The sequence below is a fragment of the Tupaia chinensis genome, unplaced genomic scaffold, assembly GCF_000334495.1.
Source record: "Tupaia chinensis unplaced genomic scaffold, TupChi_1.0 Scaffold000249_2, whole genome shotgun sequence".
Lineage (NCBI taxonomy): Eukaryota > Metazoa > Chordata > Mammalia > Scandentia > Tupaiidae > Tupaia > Tupaia belangeri.
The window spans coordinates 44,698-63,986 of NW_006159729.1; the positions used below are offsets into that span (position 1 = coordinate 44,698).

At 37.4% G+C, this 19,289-nt stretch overlaps 1 pseudogene; it reads right to left on the reverse strand.

Moving 5' to 3' along the window:
• Window positions 1–3,114: 3,114 nt before the first annotated feature.
• On the reverse strand, window positions 3,115–3,607 carry LOC102486985 (peptidyl-prolyl cis-trans isomerase A pseudogene; annotated as a pseudogene).
• Between the last annotated feature and the right edge of the window lie 15,682 nt (window positions 3,608–19,289).

Consider the following 19,289-nt stretch of genomic DNA (forward strand, 5'->3'; position numbering starts at 1 on the left):
GAAAAATGAGAAAGCAAGCCACTAGGTCTGGGACTTGAACCATGGTCAACCATGTGGGAGTGTACAGCACCTTAACCACCATGCCACCTGCTGGTCCCAGATTTTACAATATTTTATCTACAAGAAATTCATTTAAAAAATCAATGGCATAGGTAGGTTGAATGTAAGAGGATGAAAAATATGTCAGGTAAACCTCAATTAGAAAGGGAGAGTGACTACATCAATATGATATAAAATGGACTTTAGCATTCAGAAAATCACTAGAGAAGAAGAGAGAAATTGTGTGATTAAACAATATAGCAGGAAGACATAACACTAAATATGTACACATCTAACACAAGCACCGCAAAATACCTGAAGCAAAACGTGACAGAGCTGAAAGGGGAAATAATGGAATCCACAATTACAGTGTGTGACATTGACACTCCACACTCAGCAATTCATACAACTACCACACAGAGAAAGATCCAGACTAGAGAACTGGCTGACACAATCAACCATTACGGCCTGATTGACAAATGTAGAACATTCGCATCCAAAGAGCAGAAAGCCCTTTAAACAGAAAGAGAAAGTGCACCTGCCACAGGATGCTGCTGCTGTGATGCACCCTCGGCTTCAGCCTGTCGCAGAGGCCTGGAATATTCAGGGAGGTCTCCCGTTGTAACCTGGAAACTTCCCTTGCAGGTCAACCTTGCACAGCAGTGTGTTTTACGGCAGCACCACTGTGCAGACTCTAAAGGTTTTATTTAGACATAATTGAAGATTCACACGCAGTTGTAAAATATAGGAAAGTAAGATCCCATGTACTATTCGTTTATAGTTTTCTCCAGAGTTAACATCTTGTATCTTATATTTATACAACGAAGACATGAAACATTTCATGTTGACTTCTAAGGGATGAATATTTTGCCAGCATCAGTTGCTGTGATTTATTTCAGATAAATCTGCCTTATATTTATGGAAAATCTGCTCAGAGCTTATCAGTTGGTTGCTACTTAATTTGCTGTTATGATTTCTCAGACTATTCCTCAATTTTTAAGATATTTTAGTAGGAAATTAGGAAAAGATAAACTAAAGATTGTTAGATATCACCTTGAACCAGAGTTTTATACTGATATTTTAGTTCCATACAAGCTCATACAAACACACAAAATCCTTACATTTCTAAAATATTGTAATATTATCAGTTTTAATACAGGAAGAACTTGAAATTATTAAAAATATGACTATTAATTCTAAAAGACATTACAAGCATTTATAAAACCTCTAAGATAATTAATAGATGGCCATTATTTTGGCTTCTCCAATGATGTAATATCTTTATCTCTCTTTTGTGTAAACAATTACGAGTTAATTACATGGCTGTCCATCCTTAAGTGCTATCATTATTATTATCTTTTTATTAATGTATGGGAAACTGCTCAGCTTAGCTTGTAATAAGAAGTTGAATTATTATTGTAGCCATAGAGAATTGAACAGTTGGAAGTCATAAGCTCAATGACTGTGGGGAAAAATAATGTCATGTTGCTTAACTAGCTCGTGTTACAAAATGGTTTATTTAGCTCCATTCTATACAGAGATAAACACCACATAAATTTGTTTAATTTTCTACAAGTCTGATTTCTAAAGAGAAATGTTTTAAAATGCTTTCCCAGTAGCATAGTTGGTGAGGCACGAAATGGAATCCACAAAACAAACAAAACAGATAGCATTAACTGGGAAATTTATCCACAGATCAGTGGAAGCAAATGGCAATAAGGCCTTGATAGGATTCTGAAAGTGTGTGGCAGTATAAAGATATAGACACGTCATAATGCCTTTTTGAAAGAAAAATATTTTTTATTTTTTAAAAAGCTGTCTAGGTGAATATCGACATGGTTTTAAACTATGCTTTTTATTTTTAGAAAGTATAAATTTCTGGGACCAGCAGTTGGCATAATGGCTATGTTGCTGGACTCCCATGTAGTTGACCGCGGTTCGAGTCCCAGACATGGTGACTTAAACTCGTGCCAGGAACATATCTGTGCGTGCTCAAGATCCTAAGAGGAGAATGGAGGAGGAGAAGGCATAATGGTGTGGCCACCCCCGGGGGATAATTTCTCGCTTTCTGTCTGTCTGTCTCTGTGCCTTTCTGGCGGGATCACGCACCCTATACCTCTCAAAAAAAACAAAAACCAAAAAACAAAAAACAAAAAACCAAACAAAAAAACAACAAAAAAAACTGTTCCCCCAAAAAAAGGAAGTGTAAAATTCAAGCAGTTTTAAGAGTTTCTACGGTCTAGCACTGGGGTTTGAGGTTTTGGAAAACAGATCCCACATAACCAAAGCAGTTTAAGTAGCTGACCTGGTAGCTCGAAAAATATTCCAGGCGCTAGTGCATGCCTTTACCCAAAATCTCTACCCCATGGAGAAATGTAGAAAAAATTACAGCATGACCTCTCCTTACAGGGGAGGGGGGCAGGATGCATTCTCTCTCCCTTTCTCTGTCTCTCTCTTTCTCTCTGTCTCTCTTTAGTGTGTTCACATACCCTTTGGCAAATAAAAAAAGAAAGAAAGAAAGAATACAGGGAGATGCCATGTACCATTTATTCACATTCTTTCATAGTTATTATCTTGGAAAACTATGTTACAGTGTCACAACCAGGACATTACTATTGATAGGGTGAAAACAGAGAGCGTTTTCTCACCAGAGCACCCTCATGTTATCCACTTACAGTCTTTGGTTTCCCAAAAACCGTCTGTGACCCCTCTCAACTATTAATGTTCTCTATAGTTTTCGCATTTCAGGAAAGTTACATAAATTGAATTATTCAGTCTATGACACTTCATGGTAGCTTTTTTTTTTCACTCAGCGTAGTTCTTTAGATAGAATGAGATTGTTTTATTTATTTATTTATTTATTTATTTATTTTGTTACTCAGTTTTTATTTCATAATCATAAACTTAACTTTGCAATTCAGCTAGATTTGGAGGGGAATAAGGAAAATATGGAACCCAAAGCACTGCAGCGACAGCACAGGTTACAGGACATAGCGAGCAGATGGGTGGAGGAGTGCTCACTCCTGAGCTACAGAAGGCACGGTCTGGAGGGTAAGAGAAAACAAGTCACATTCGTTAGCGCTGTCCCCAGTCAGCAATGGTTATTTTCTTGCTGGTCTTGCCATTCTTGGACCCAAAGCGCTCCATGGCTTCCACGATATTCATGCCCTCTTTCACCTTGCTAAAGACCACATGCTTGCCATCCAACCACTCAGTCTTGGCAGTGCTGATGAAAAACTGAGAACCATTTGTGTTGGGTCCAGCATTTGCCATGGACAAGATGCCAGGACCTTTTATGTTTCAGGATGAAGTTCTCATCCTCTAAAATCTCCCCAGAGATGGACTTGCCACCAGTACCATTATGGCGTGTGAAGTCGCCACCCTGGCACAGAAACCCTGGAATAATTCTGTGAAAGCAGGAACCCTTATAGCCAAATCCTTTCTCTCCAGTACTCAAAGCACGGAAGTTTTCTGCTGTCTTTGGAAGTTTGTCTGCAAACAGCTCAAAGGAGACACGGCCCAAGGGCTCGCCGTCAACAGCGGTGTGGAACACGCAAGGTTTGACCATGGTTGAGGGCGAGACACTAGAGCGGATTGTTGTTTTAACAATAATTTGTTACTTTGTATTACTGGATAGATATGAAATGTACTACATTTTGTTTAGATCATTCATTAGTTGACTGACTTTTATTTTTACTGTTTTAAGAAAGTGTTTTTCTTCCCATTTTTCTTTTTCTTTAAAAAAAAAAATCTATTATTAAGGGCCAGGAGTTGGCGTAGCAGTTATGTCACTGTACTCCTACATGGCCAACCCTGGTTTGAGTCCTGGACCCACTGCTTTGAAAATCAAAATGGGAAAGTGTGTATGTGCCCAAGATCCCAAAAGAACAATGGCAGAAAAGGGATTGTAGCGTGACCATGCTTATTTTTCACTTTCCCTCTTACCTTCTCTGTCTCTCTCCTGCAAGCACATGTGCCCTAAAGCAAAAACTTCTTTTAAAAATCTCTTAATAAATTTGCTCTTTAAGATTTTTTTTTAACTTTTTTCTTTGTTTGTCTATTTACGCCTTTCACAAGTTGGGAGCTAGTGAGAGACAGAGATAAGGACAGAGACAGGAAGACAGAACTACCAATGGGGTCAGGATGCTGCAGTATGCCCCTGTGGAAAGAGGTTTCCGGACATGAACGTATGTGGGTCAGTCTTGCAAAGCATTGTATTTTATTGCTGTGCTACCTTCATGCCCACATATCCAGTTTTTGCCTATTACAAAGAAGTTATGAATGGCTACGTGCAAGTTCCTTTTTGATTATAAGTTTTTATTTCTTTGGAATAATTGCCCAGGGATGCAATTGCTGGGATGCCTGGTTGCTATCTGGTTTTATAATAAACTACCAAAATGTTTCCCAGAGTACCTGTGCCAGTGAATATACCCATCAGCCATGTGTGAGGGGCCTGGTTTCTCTGCATCATCTCCAGCATTCAGTGTTGCTGCTATCGGTTATAAGAGGTTTTTGCTATAGGGCACGTGTGCTTGCCAGAAAACCAGACAAAGACGGAGAGACAGAAAGTGAGAAGTCATCCCCCAGTGGGGATGGTCACGCCACAATCCCTTCTCCTTCATTCTCCTCTTGGGATCTTGGGCACGCACACATACATGCCCGGTGTGAATTTAAGCCACCAGGTCCGAGACTCGAACCACAGTTGACTACATGGGAGTCCAATGACATAGCCATTACGCTGACTGCTGGTCCCATGTTAAGCGTCTTGATAGATTCCCAGGGATAGCATTTTGTGCTTGGCATATGTGTTTCTCTCATGCAGGAGGGCACACATCTTTTCACATGCTAATTTGGCATCTCTGAGTCCTCTCCAGTGAAAGACTAGATCTTGTCTTCTGTTGTTTTTGTAATTTTATTTTATATTTTCACTCTTGAGTTTTGAAAGTTCCTTATGAGGACTCTTCAAAACTTTATGAGAAATGTATATTCTGAGAAGTGTATCCGTGAATTTAAAAGTATTTTGTACCAAAAAAAACCCAAACCAAAACAAACAAACAAAGAAAACACCTCAGACTTTAATTCCATTTTTTCATATTCTTTTTGAAGTTTTCTTATGTTCTGGGTATTAGTTATGAGCCAAATAGTTGATTTGTAGATATTCCTTCAGTCTGTATTTTGTCTTCCCACCTTATCAAGTTTTTCGTAGTGCACAAGTTTTAAATTTTAAAGAGGATCAATTTGCCAAATTTTCATTATTTTGTTCATTTTTTTGTGTCAGAGCTACATCAGGGAGGATTTTCTCCAAAGTTTTCATTCCAAGTATTTTCTTTCTTTTTTATTCAAGAATGAATTTAATTTAATTCATTTTTTATTATTATTATTTTTTATTTGGCCAGAAAAAGACAGAGAAAGAGAGAAAGAGAAAGAAGGAAAGTGAGAAAGCAAGCTGCCAGATATGGGACCCGAAATGCTGTTGGCCATGTGGCAGTCTGGTGCTTTAACCACTATGCCACCTACCAGCCCCATTCCAAGTATTTTCAAAAGTAAAGTTTCCTTTTAAGTTGTGTGATTCACTTTTAGTCAGTTTTTGTGTAAGGTATGAGGTTTAGGTCAAGATTCTTTTTTTTGTTTTGTTTTAACCTGTGAATGTCTAATTTATCTAGTAACACTGTTTATAAGATTATCCTTCCTCCAATCAATTGCTTTCATGCCTTAGTAAAAACAACAACAAAAACAGGCATAATCACTTGCATTTATTTATGTGTTCTCCAATATCTTCTATTGGCCTACTGTCTACTGTCTGAATACCACGACACACAATTTTGATTATATAGTTATATAGCTAATCTTGGAAGCCAGTACATTAATTCCTTCCACTTTTTTCTTCTCTTTCAAAAATTGTTTTAGCTATTCTCCACCTTTCCATATACATTTTAGAATAATACTGTCTATCTGGACAAAAACTTTTTTTCTGAGATTTTGAGGATCTTCTCTAAGCCTATGTATGAATTTGTGGTAAATTGAAATCTTTTCTATGTTAAATTCCAATGCATGAACAGGATATATTTTTTCTATTTTATTTAGATAATCTTTAATCTCTTGTTTTAATAGTTCTCTATGTGCAAAACCTACACATGTCTTCTTAGCTTTTACCTAAGTATTTTTACCTTTTCAGTGATTTAAAATCAGATTTTAAATTTTTATGTCCATGTCTCTATTGATACTGAATAGAAGCACAGTTGATTTTTGTATATTAATTGTGTATTCTACAAACTTTTAAACTCATCTTATTAGTTCTAGGAGATCTTTTATGGATTGTTTTTGTTTTCTGTGTGAATAATCATGATATCTGAAAATAAGGATAATTTTTATTTCTTCCTTTCCTTTGATTTTTATGATTTTTATTTGCTTTATCCAAATTGCACAGGTTGGAATGTCCAGAAATATATTGAATACGAGTGGTGGAGCAAACATTCTTACTTCCCCTTAGATGAACGCGTTCTATCTTTCATCATTAAGTTCAAAGTCAGCTGTAGATTTTTGTAAATGCTATTTATCAAACTGAGAAACTTTCCTCCTATTTCTAATTTACCAGGGGGTTTCTTTTTCTTTTTCTTTCTTTCTTCTTCTTGTTTTAAATTTGCCAGAAGGCACATGCGCTTTCTGGAGAGAGACAGAGAGAAAGGGAAAATGGGAAAGCACCTGCCGTGGGGCATAGTCGTGCCACAATCCCTTCTTCTCTATTTCTCCTTCCTTTTGGAGTTGGGCATGCAAGCACATGTGCCCAGTGTGTTTTTCAAGCCACTTGGTCCAACACTTAAACCACATGTTCAGCCAGGTAGCGATGATCAGGCTATCTTAACTACCAGGCAATGGGCTGACCTGGATTCTTTTGTAAGTCATGAGTAGATACTGGATTTTTTGTTTTAAAAATTTGTAGAATTATTTTTATTGAACTTTGTTTATTTATTTATTTATTTATATTTTGACTAGAGAGGGACAAAGTGAGAGAGAGAGAGAGAGAGATAGGGAGAAAGAAAGTAAGAAAGCCAGCCAACGGGTCTGGGACTAAAACCACAGTCAACCATGTGAGAGTCCAGCATCCTTAACCACCATACCACCTACCAGCCCTGATATTGGATGTTTTAAAAACGCATATTTGCACATATTGATTTGATCATATGATACTTTTTCTATAGCTTGTGAATATGGTGCTTGACTGATTGTTTTGAAGTTTATGTTATTCATGCTAGAGAACACATGAATATGTATATGAAAAAGGAGAGAAGCTCCTTTGGGAGGTTCTTATGCTATGATTCCCTTTACCTAGTCTTCCTGCAGGATCCTCCTCAAGATCATGCACACACACCCGGCATGATTTCAAGCTGACCCAAGGATCTGAACTGATGCCAGCCACATGGCTTCCAGCACTGTAGTTCAGTTTACTATGGACTGTACCACCAGGCTGGACTGACAGATTTTCAAATGTGTATCATTCTTGCATTCTTGAACTAAGCCCTATGTTTTCTTATTATATATGACTGCATTTTATTCCCTACTATTTTGTTAAAGTCTTTTACACCCACATTCATGAGGGAAATTAGTGTGTAATTTCACTTCTTAGACTATCTGATTTTAGTATCTGAGTAATACTAGCTTCACAGAATGAATTTGTAGGCATTCCCTCCTCTTGTGTTTTTTTAGCAGGCACCATGTAGAATTGGCATTCAGGTTTTTTTTAAGTGGTTGCAGGAAAGGTACAGTTACATCAATTATATTAGAGATATTCTAAATTAAATTAATTTCCTTAATATAGGGAGGGTGCTTAAAATTACAGATTTTACAAATGCAAGTTGTGGTAGCCTGTACTTTTTTGAAGAAGGAATGCACATTATGAAGTTATGTATGCTGAGTTTTTATAGCATTTGCTTATTATCCTTTCATCTTGGGTTTTACGATCTGTGCCTTCTTTCTATTTTTATCCCTTTTTCTCTTTTGAAATAATTCCCAATTTTGTTGATCTTCTCAATAAAAGCCCTCTCTTTCATAAAAATTATTATTTTATTGTACCTAACTTATGGATTTATACTGCTATATTTATTATTTTATTCTTCTCTTATTTTTGGGTTTGCTTTTTTTCTTTTTTTCTAGAGATTTTAGGTAATATTTTAATCCATTGATTATTGATTTCACTATTCTAATGTATACATTTAATGTTAAAATCGTTCCTCTCAGTCTCAGTCTGCCTTACTGTATCATCAATTTAATATGTTATGTTTTCAATTCATTGAACACAATACATATTTTGGTTTCCCTTGAGATTTCCTCTTTGTTTTATGGATTATTTCGAAGTTTGTTCTTTAGTTTTAAATTACTCAGAGATTTTTCTTTTGTCTTCCTGTTATTGGTTTCTAATTTGAATTCATTGTGATCAAAGAACACATTTTATTATTACAATGTTTTAAAAAGTTGCCACAGTTATTTTTTATGACCTAAGATGTCATCAAATATGTTTTGGGTTTCCAATAACATGAGTGTTAGGCTTTGTTCATGGTCCCATGGGTCTCTGTCTCTACGGTCCAGTTGGGGTTCTTTCTGCTGCTCTGTCTTTTTCTGATTCACTGATTCTCTCTTCTGTCCTCCTCACTTTGCTCATGAGAACCCTTGTGGTTGTTATTTTATCTCTTGCATTTTCAGTAAAATTTCTAGTTTGTTATTTATATTTTCTAATTTTTGTCGATACTTTCTATGTGTTTGTTGAGACTTTCTGTGTTCTCATTGGTTAAAAATGTCCTCATTTTTACTGAAGATTATCTGCTTTAAATAATGTTTTATTTATTTATCTCTTCTTCTATCCATGAGCAAGAGAGACAGAGAGAGACCGAGATGGGTACCTCCAAAAGGGTGGTGGTGCTGTAGTCCCTCTCTTGCCCGTCCAGCCTCGGATCATACGTGTGCATGTGTCTGGGGGCTCGAGGAATCTCCAGATGCAAATCCAGGACCTTTGCATGTGGGGCAGCATTGCATTGTTGTCTACTGCACAGCATCCACTTCGAAATTTGAGAGAGATGTCTACATTTAAAAAACACTTTTTTGCTATTGGGTGTGTGCAGTTATCATAGAGAGAACAGAGAGAAAGAGAGACAGCATGCGAAATCACTCCACAAGGGGCATGGCCATGCCACGGTCCTTCTCTTCTCTTCTCCTCTCAGGACTTTGGGTATATAGTCCTAGAGTGTTTCTCGTCTTTGTGTCCAGGGCAGTTAGCCATATGGGATCCAGCGCCTTCACCTTTATACCACTTGCTGGCCAGACTTCTAGTGTTTTTTAAATCTTAGTAGTGACATCTAGTGATGACCACTTTTCATTCCTTTTTATGTAATTCTGTTTAGTATGCAATAAGTAATTTTTCATTGAGACTGTGCATTTATTCTGTTAGTGTATTTTTTATCAAACTTATAACAAGATTGACCAGTAGTTCTTACTTTTGTTGGACAATGTTGAGGAAGAAAAAGATAAGCTCAGAGGTTAAAATCCCAGTTTAACAGCTGCATAAATGACCTGAAAGTTCTTGCGTATGCCCTGAACAAAACTTTTACTTCTTGTAGTCACAGAGCTAAGATCTCTGAAAATCCAGCCTGAGGCCTCATTCTGAGTATTGCAGAATTACCATAGAAATAGAATTGCTGAACTCTAAGGGTATCTTCTCTTACAGGGAGGGCATCAAATTAAGGGCAAAGGAGTGCGAGCCTGAAAAGTATAATGCAGCCATTGAGGCAGATTCTAATGGAAGTGGGGACAATGATTCTCTGAATTCTGCTGCATCTTCTTTGCAGTAGAAGCAACCACATTGCTTGTGATGAGGTTAACCCCACTTCACAGGAGGAGTCCTCAGTAGCCTCCACTGAGTTAGTTGCCAGGCAAGGTGATGTTGGTTGTCTTTAGAAGCTAATTCCACCATCCCTCTTTGCTTCTAGACTCATAACCAGACTCAGGTCCTGACAAGCCCTAAAAGATAAAGTGTTACCCATAAAGAGGGTCTGCTATACTCAAAATGAACTGCGTGATTTTTCCAATTCATACCTGTAGAAATGTGAGGAATAGATGTAAGATGAATATTAAGGGGGTGAGAGAATGTTGGAAAGAGCATAAAAGTATCAGGCCAAATTTATTGATAATGAGTCTATTAAGGAGTCTATTCTATTTTATGTAGAATAAGACATTGCTTGGTTTGACTGGACTGATGGTGGTTAAGGTCAAATGAGTAAATGCCAGCATTGTCTTAGTACACAGTAAGGGATGGTCTCCAAAGGCTTAGGGAGTTTGGAATGCTAACATAGATTTGCCAGTTGATACTGGGTCATCTACCCCAATACATTTCACCATGACTGTGAAGAGTATGGATGTGTGGGAACCTCGGCATCCTTCAAGAGCTCAGTGGTAGTCCTCTATTGGCTGAAAGTTACCATGAGAAACACTATCCACTAAGCTGGGATCCTTAAATGCAAGAGAAATAATTGAATTCCTAGGTGGAGAGGCCAAAAGGCAGCGTATAATCACCCAAGTCAAGGTGAGTGCATTTACTGTAATGACCCTCAGAGTGGAAGCAGTCGGCAATAAAATCCGACTCCTAGAACCTGTGGTGTTGACTAGTTGACCACTGTGTTCCTAGATGTGAAATTGATGGAATTCTGCTGAATTCATGTCAGATATAAGCAGAAGGGTTACAGGTCAAATGAATAAAAGTCTAACACACATTCTTAAAACAGAGAGTTGGCCCTCAAGGAAGGTTCAGATTTGAGCCAGTTTAGAAGCTCAGAACCCTCCGTCATTCTTCCAGCCTTTATTTATTTTTTTTTCAGAGAGAGATTTTTGTTATAGCGTGCGTGTACTCACCAGAGAGACATAAAGCAAAAAATCATTCCCCTTAGGGAGGATGGCCATGGCACAATCCCTTCTCCTCTATTCTCTTCTCAGGATCTTGAGCACACATGCACATGTGCCTGTTTGAGTTTTAAGAAACCACTGGTCCAGGACTCGAACCATAGTCAACTATGTGGGAGTCCAGCAATGTAACCATTATGCCATCTGCTCCTCCCATCTTCCAGCCTTTTAAAAAGAACCTATAGACTGCAGACACTCAGTATATATTATCTGTTGAAGATGTTTTGCAGTTTTATCGACGGTGCTGGGGAGAGATGTTCACATGTTGAAATATCCATTTTGTAAGATAAATAATAATGTGATTGAATGTATGGAAGAAAATGAAATGAAAAAATAAAATAAATAAATAAATAAAAATAAAAAATAAAAATAAATAAAAAGAACCTATATCCTTTTACCAGGGTAACTGTGTATTGGGGAAAAAAAAATAATTGAACTTCTGCTAGCTCTGACTGATGCTAATTCCAAGAGACCCCAAATATCACTCTGGTCTACAAGTTAGAGGTGGGGGACACATGCAGGTCAAATGGAGATGAAGTTTTAGCTCAGATGGAATTCCCAGGGGGCCCAGTGGGCTCCTACACCCATCCTGTGGTTATTTTTCCAGTTCCAGATACGTGATCACAATAGATATACCTGACAGCTGGAAGAATCCCTACACTGCTTCCTTGGTCTGTGGAGTGAGGACTAGCATAGTTGAATAGGCCAAATAGAACCAACTAGAATAGCTTCTACCTGGGGAAATCTTAAATCAAAAGCAACACTGCATCCTTGAAGTGCTCATACTTTTGGTGTCATAACTCATAAATTATCACCAAATCTCATTCCGTGAAGTTTTTCTGCCTATGCTTTCCCTTAAAAGTTGTGTAGTTTTAGTTTTCAAGGTTAGAGCACGTTACTTTTAATTTCAATAGTTTACAAAATTAATTTGAAATCTTTGGATGATGGAAGCCTATAAAATTTTCTTTAGTTGATCATTTAACTTAAAATTTTGCTAAACATACAATGATATTTGCAATGAACATAGTGCCAGAAGTTATTAAAATTTTAATTCTGAAAGAACACTTGTAAATTAGTTTAAAAAGAAGCAATTCACAGAAAGATAATATAAACATCCAATAAACCCTTGGGTAAATTGAATTAAGTAAAGGGATAGCATTTCAGCTTTCTCATTATTTAGAAAAATTCTGCCCCATTCTTAATGTGAAATAAACTTACTTCTCTACATAAGATCACACTAGTTATTTGAGTGCATTTACGTTTTTATAAACAACCAGTTCTGAAAAAGAGTAAGCAAGCTCACACAGAAAAATTCAGTATCCATAACCCTTTGAAGTAGCATGAGGCTGTGAATAGACTAGATACTTAACATTCACTTGATGAATGATCAAGTACTTTAAAAGAGGAAATTCTATTAAAATTTGTCTAGTTACTAACTGGGAAAATCAGAAAAAGAGAGATAAACAGATTTTACTTTTATTCACAGAAATTCTGCCAATCTTAGTATGTAGACTCTAGCAAAAGCAAAGTGTTCTGAATTGATTCCTCTCTTCTAATTCTCTGTGAACCACGACAAAACTATCAAGGAGAAAATTAAAAGAACAAAATAGAGATAAAGTCACAGTCATTTATTAATGACAAGTAAGTGCAGAATCGGATCAAATGATTAATCACGGGCATAAATATCGTGATTGACACCTGAATCATGAAGGATTTTTAGCAGTTCTGGCCATAATTCCTATAGATTCTCTGTTTTGGTGCACTTATAAAATCTAAATGAGGGTCCGGGAACCAGCAGTTAGCGTAATGGCTATGTCACTGGACTCCCATGTAGTCGACCACGGTTCGTGTCCCGGACCCGGTGGCTTAAAACTCACGCCGGGCGCGTGTGCGTGCGTGCCCAAGATCCCAAGAGGAGAATGGAGGAGAAGGGATTGCGGCGTGACCATCCCCCCTGGGGGGTGATTTCTCGCTTTCTGTCTCTATGTCTCTCTCTGTCTGTCTGGCGAGCGCACGCGCCCTACAGTGAAAATCTCTCCTCCCCCCCAAAAAAAAATCTAAATGAGGGTCCCTTCCTACAACGCAGTAAGAATAGGGGGACCAGCAGTTGGTGTAATGGCTATGTCATTGGACTGCCATGTGGCCGACCGTGGTTCGGACCCGGTGGCTTAAACTCACACCAGGCACGTGTGCATGCATGCCCAAGATCCTAAGAGGACAATGGAGGAGAAGGGACTGTGGTATGGCCATACCCTCTAGGGGTTGATTTCTTGCTTTCTGTCTCTCTGATTCTCTTGTTTTATTCTGGTGTACATGCCTTATAGCAGAACCTCCCCCAAAACAAACAAACATATAAAAAAATAGGAGTCAGCAGTACTGGGATGGACTTCAGTGATCACTATCCTTAGAGATCAAAGGAGCAAACTCAAACTATGCAGGAGACCTTGGTTTAATTGTGAGTAATGGGTGGACAGAGTTTTGTAGGATATATGAAAAAATGAAAGACTTTAATGTAATATTGATCACTTCTTTTTAAAATTTTTGTTTATTTATTTATTTTTTAAGGTTTTTGTCATCCAGTGCATTTGCTCACCAGAGAGGAGAGAGAGTGAGAGAGAAATTGAGAAATTACCCCCCCACCCCTGCCCCAGGGGAATGGTTATGCCACAATCCGCTCTCCACCATTCTCCTCCTGGGATCTTGGGCGCATGCACAGATGTGCTTGGTGTGATTTTCAAGACACCAGGTCTGGGACTAGAACTGCAGATGGCCATGTTGGAGTCCAGCACCTGAACCACCACATTGCCTGCAGGCCCCAATAGTGATCACTTCTTAATATATAAATTGAAGTTCAACTTAGTACATAGAAGTGTTTGAGAATAGTGCACAGATCCATATTCATGTCATCCCATGTTGAATAATGTGAGAAAAGCAAAACGTATCACACAGAAAAATAAGCTTACTTATTTAAATTATTTATTAAAGCTTATTTATTTAAATGATTAATGTTATAAAAAACAAGGTAAGAATGTTTTAGTCACTGAATACTAAATACAATTATTAAAACAACACAATCTATTGTGTATATTGACTATAGAAAATGATACACAATTTGAGTAAGTGCAAGGTTGATATCTTCATTATATTCTTTTCGAAGCTTTGTGAGTAGTTCACGTAATACCAGATCCAACTGCAGCCAGCACATTTGTCTCAGCCCCACAGTCTTCTCTTCGTTCTGGTCACTGCCATGTTCCTTACCTACAATTTCCTGAGCATCTTGTTTATTGCCACGTCCCCTGGGGGGAAAATGTTACCTTATGTTTAGAACAAAATTTCTTATCATGGGAAAGTTTCTCAACCTCTTTAAAGAAAGAGACTCGTAGTAGTCTGGCCTCTGATTTCCCATACCTGTTTAATTCATATGACCAGCGAATCAAATCTACTTTAACATAGACCTCCTTGACCACAACTTTCATTTTTTTTTTTGCCCTAGGAATTGTTTTAACCCAGAAAACCAATTCTGAAAGAAATCAGCTCTTTTAGCATTGTCTTTCCTCCTCTTCATTGTCTTACCCCAATCTATTTTTTTTCTAGTAAACGCAGATATTTTCTGTGCTCATAAAGTACAAGACCCCAGTTGTATGCATGCTGTGAGAATAATGGACCAGTTAAGTGTTCCTATGTCTCATTCATGTCTCCAAATAACTTCCCCTTGCATTTAAATTTCTAGGACCATTAAGCTACTTGTAGTTTTTGAAAGCTACTGCTCAAGTCTTGCCACCAGGCTATTGAGTATGATGGCAGTGCCCCTGCCTCAAAGTTTCTCATCTGATTTGCTTTGAAAACTCTTAATTTTCATTTTCAAAGTCATTTCCAACTCCCAGAGACTGGGGATATCCCCACTTTTCTGGAACTCCCTGGGTACATAAATATTTTCCCATTATTTTATTTATCATTTCTTTCTAAACATGCTCTGTCCATGTTGGAAATCCCCTTGGCTACAAAATGCTCTATTCAACCATATCAAATACCCTTCCCAATATGTGATAGGGACTTAATAATGTACTAATTTTGTAAATCTTTCATTCTATGAACATTTATTGAGTGTCTACTATAAATGCAGAAGATGGCTGAGTTATGAGAGACAGAGTGAAGAAAAATAAGACCTAATCCATGCCCTGGAGTGGTTCCATAGCCTAATGGTTGAAGCAGTTTGACCTCCAGGAAAAATTTATTACTAAAAACAGATTTGGATGCACTTAGCATGAAAAACAGAACCATTAGGGATGATTTAATAACAGAGTGGGATCATATTAAGGTTAAGAAAGGAGATGCATTAAACTGCTTTCAATCTTTCTGATGACCTGAAAGACTATTAGGCACTATTTGAAGAATATGTTTCTATAAATAGTTGTTATTAAAAAAAATAGATTACCATGGGGTGCAAAATTGTAATTTCTGGCATTATTTCAAAATAAAGATGAATTAGTTTGAATGCAATTTTTCTACAAGGGATTGGGTGAAAATGCTCTTTTCCACATTATTTTTTGTTTTATCATTTAAATGTTATTAGTACTTGACAATAAGTTCAAAGAGAGATTTATTTGGGTTAATCTTGATATTTGTAATATCTACTTGAAAGAGAATGATAACACGTACTGTAAGGCTCTCTCATATAAAATATTTATGAAGTTATAAAGTAGATCTTATACATTTATAAGTATTCAAATATTCCTGTTCAGTTATTATACTAAAGATAACTGAAGAAAGCCATTTCTATTTCAGGGGATTATACGCACACTATCTGTGATGCAAAGTCACACTTCAACAAACTAGATGAATTCAGACCTTTAGAAGTTGTGACATTTGCATATAAATTTAAACTCTGCCCCTGAGCTGTGAGAATAAATTAATAATCCAATTTAAATATTTGAAAGATATGTCTTATAAAAATAAGGTTTTGAAAGATATATTATAGTGGGAATATAGTAGGAAAAACGTTCTTCCTAATAACATTTAATTTTACTATTATAAAAATAAGTTATGGAAAGTTCATGCAATTTGTATACTGTATCTAAAATGCACACCTTTAATACAGAACTTGCCCAAAGGCAGAAGTGATACTCTCATGACAATCAAGATTAACTTGTGAATTTAGTGGCAGGAGAAGTCTGATTTCAAAGAGTAAAATAAGAAAATAAGTCAAATTAAGAGAAAATAAAAACTAGAAACAACATCTCTTTATCTAGAAAACTTACAAAAAGGTACCTTGGTACAATTTAAATTTGGTAGAGATGTTGGTGGGTCACTAAGTTAAAGCTGAGTGTTTAAATTTATCCATCATCTTGGACAAGAGGGACACCACCATCTAAAGCTATTTTACTCTTCTGAATTAGTTTTCTCAAAATAAATCTGATTGCCTATAATAAGTAGTATATATTATTTTATTTTTGGAGAGGTTTTTGCTATAGGGTGTGTGTGCCCACCAGAAAGACAGAAAGAGATAGAGAGACAGGAAGCAAGAAATCACCCATGAGAGGGGATGGCCAAACCACAATCCCTTCCCCTTCATTCTTCTCTCAGGATCTTGGGCACGCGCAAACACACACACCCAGTATGAGTTTAATACACCGGGTCTGGGACTCGAACCGTGGTCGACTACATGGGAGTCCAGTGACATAGCCATTACACCAGCTGCCGGTCCTTATTTTTTTTTTAATATATATTTAAAGATATGCCTAGGACTATGTTGACAACATACATTACAATAGTTAGTCATGAGTTCAGTGTTGCTGATGCTTTATGCTGGTGTATCAATTCCCATATCCATAAATTTGCTCACATTAAAATTTAGTTCTCTTAAAGTAGGGGTCCCCAATGCCCAGGCCATGGATTGGTAGTAAATGGTGAGGGGTGAGTGAGTGAGTGAAGCTTCATCTGTATTTATAACCACACCTCATTGGTTGCATTATCACGTAAATTCGGCCTCCTGTCAGACTGGCAGTGTCCTTAGATTCTCACAGAAGCCCAAACCCTATTGTGAGCAGTAAATGGGACAGATCTCCATTGTACATTCTTTGTGAGACTTCAATGTCTGATGGTCTGAGGTAGAGCTGAGGTAGTGATGCTAGCATTGGGAAGAAGCTGTATATACTACAGTATGGTGAGTTGTTAAATTATTTTGTTATATATTACAATGCAACAATAATAGAAATACAGTTCACAATAAATTTAATATGTTTGAATCATACTCAAACCATCTCCTCCCCACTCCAGGTCTGCAGAAAAATTGTCTTTCATGAAATTAGTCACTGGTGCTGAAAAGATTGGGGACTGTTGAATTAATGAATCATTAAGAAAATCTAACTGTCGGGATCAGCAGCTGGAGTAATGGCTATGTCGCTGGACTCCCATGTAGTAGACTACGGTTCGAGTCCTGGACCCAGTGGCTTAAACTCACACTGGGTGTGTGTGTATTCCTGCCCAAGATCCCAAGAGGAGAATGGAGGCCATTCCCCCTGGGGGTTGAGTTCTTGCTTTCTGCCTCTCTGTCTCTGTCTTTCTGGCAAGCACACATGCCCTACAGCAAATAAATAAATAAATAAGGAACACAAATTCAACTGTACAATTATATTTGAATATAATTATGGGACCAGCAGATGGTGTAATGGTTTTGTCTCTAGACTTCCACATAGTCAACCACAGTTCAAGGTCTGGATCCAGTAGCTTAAAATTCACACCTTGTGCATTTGCATGCATTCCCAAAATTCTGAGAGAAGGGGACCAGCTGATGGCATAGTGATTATGTCGCTGCACTCTCACATAATCAACTGTGGTTCAAGTCCTGGACCTGGTGGTCTCAAACTCGTATCAGGTGCATGTGCATGCATGCCCAAGATCCTGAGAGAAGTATGGATGAGAAGAAATTGTGGCATGGCCAGCCCACCTGAGGTATGATTTCTCACTTTCTGTCTCTTTGTCTCGCTTTGTCTCTTTGGTGAGTGCATGCACTCTATAGCAAATATCTCTCTCTTAAAAACAAACAAACAAAAAACAAACAAAAGAAACGTGAGAATGGAGAAGGGATTGGGGTGTGGCCTAAGGGGCAATGTCTCATTTTCAGTCTCTCTGATAAGCACACACTTCCTATAGCAAAAATCTTTCTAAAAAATAAATAAATAAATAAGAATAACTGTAATAATTTTCTTCTCTTATTTTTGACTTGCATTTACCTGACAAATCGTTGTCCACTTTTACATAATCATATTCATAACATATAACAGAGAAAAGGAAATAAGAGAAGCAAAAAAAATTTATGGAAGATGTTTACATAAAATATTACAATATTACTTGAAATTCTTTTACATTTTCATATTTATAATTCTCTTATATACCTTCTTCATGTCTAACCCCAGTTGTCTGTTTAGCATTACCTAACAGGATTTTTACGTATTGGTTATTTTGTATTGGGAGGAAACGGGTCTGTATAAGTATACATTAGGTCATTGGGAAGTCACGACATGCCTTTCTACGTTTTTCTAGGCAAAAATGTGTCATGATCTTCCAGATGACCCAATAGTTGGTTATATATTTGGCTGTAATGCCAGTTCCCTATTTTTCTTTGCATAGACAAACTAGCTATCAGATATTTTGTTTTGTTGTTTGTTTTTAAGGGGAATTTATTGGCATAGCTATATCTAGGCCAAAAAGAAGGAACTACTCAAAATTATTCCCAAATGGTTGGCTTCTGTTTAACACTTAGATTAATAAGTCTCCTATAATGTGTGAAGTGAAAAAATAGGACTCGTTTTCTTCTTCTGGGAATTACATTACCAAAGTGATCACACTGACTAACCCCAGGGCACTTAGTGAACATGCCACTGGAGGATGCGTGTTAGATCAACGGGGCCGAGGTGTCAGGATAAGTATGGAAGAAGTCATGTCTTGTGGCTGAATTATATGAGTCCACAGGAACAAGAGTTACATTTCCAGGTAGGTTATCGGCTGGTTTTAAACATAACAGTAAGTGAAGATTAAATAAAAGGATATTAAAAACACATTAATACGGGGCCAGCAGGCAGCGTAGTGGTCAAGTTCCAGACCCAGCGCCTTGAAACTCATGCTGGCCGTGTGTGCATGCATGACCAGAATCCCAAGAGGAGAATGGAGGAGAAATGATTGTGGCATGGCTGTTTCCCCTGTGGGATGATTTCTCGCTTTCTGTCTCTCTGTCTCTCTGGTGAGCATATGTGCCTTATAGAAAAAAAACTCAAAAACATCCAAAGAAAAACAGAAAAAAAAAAAAA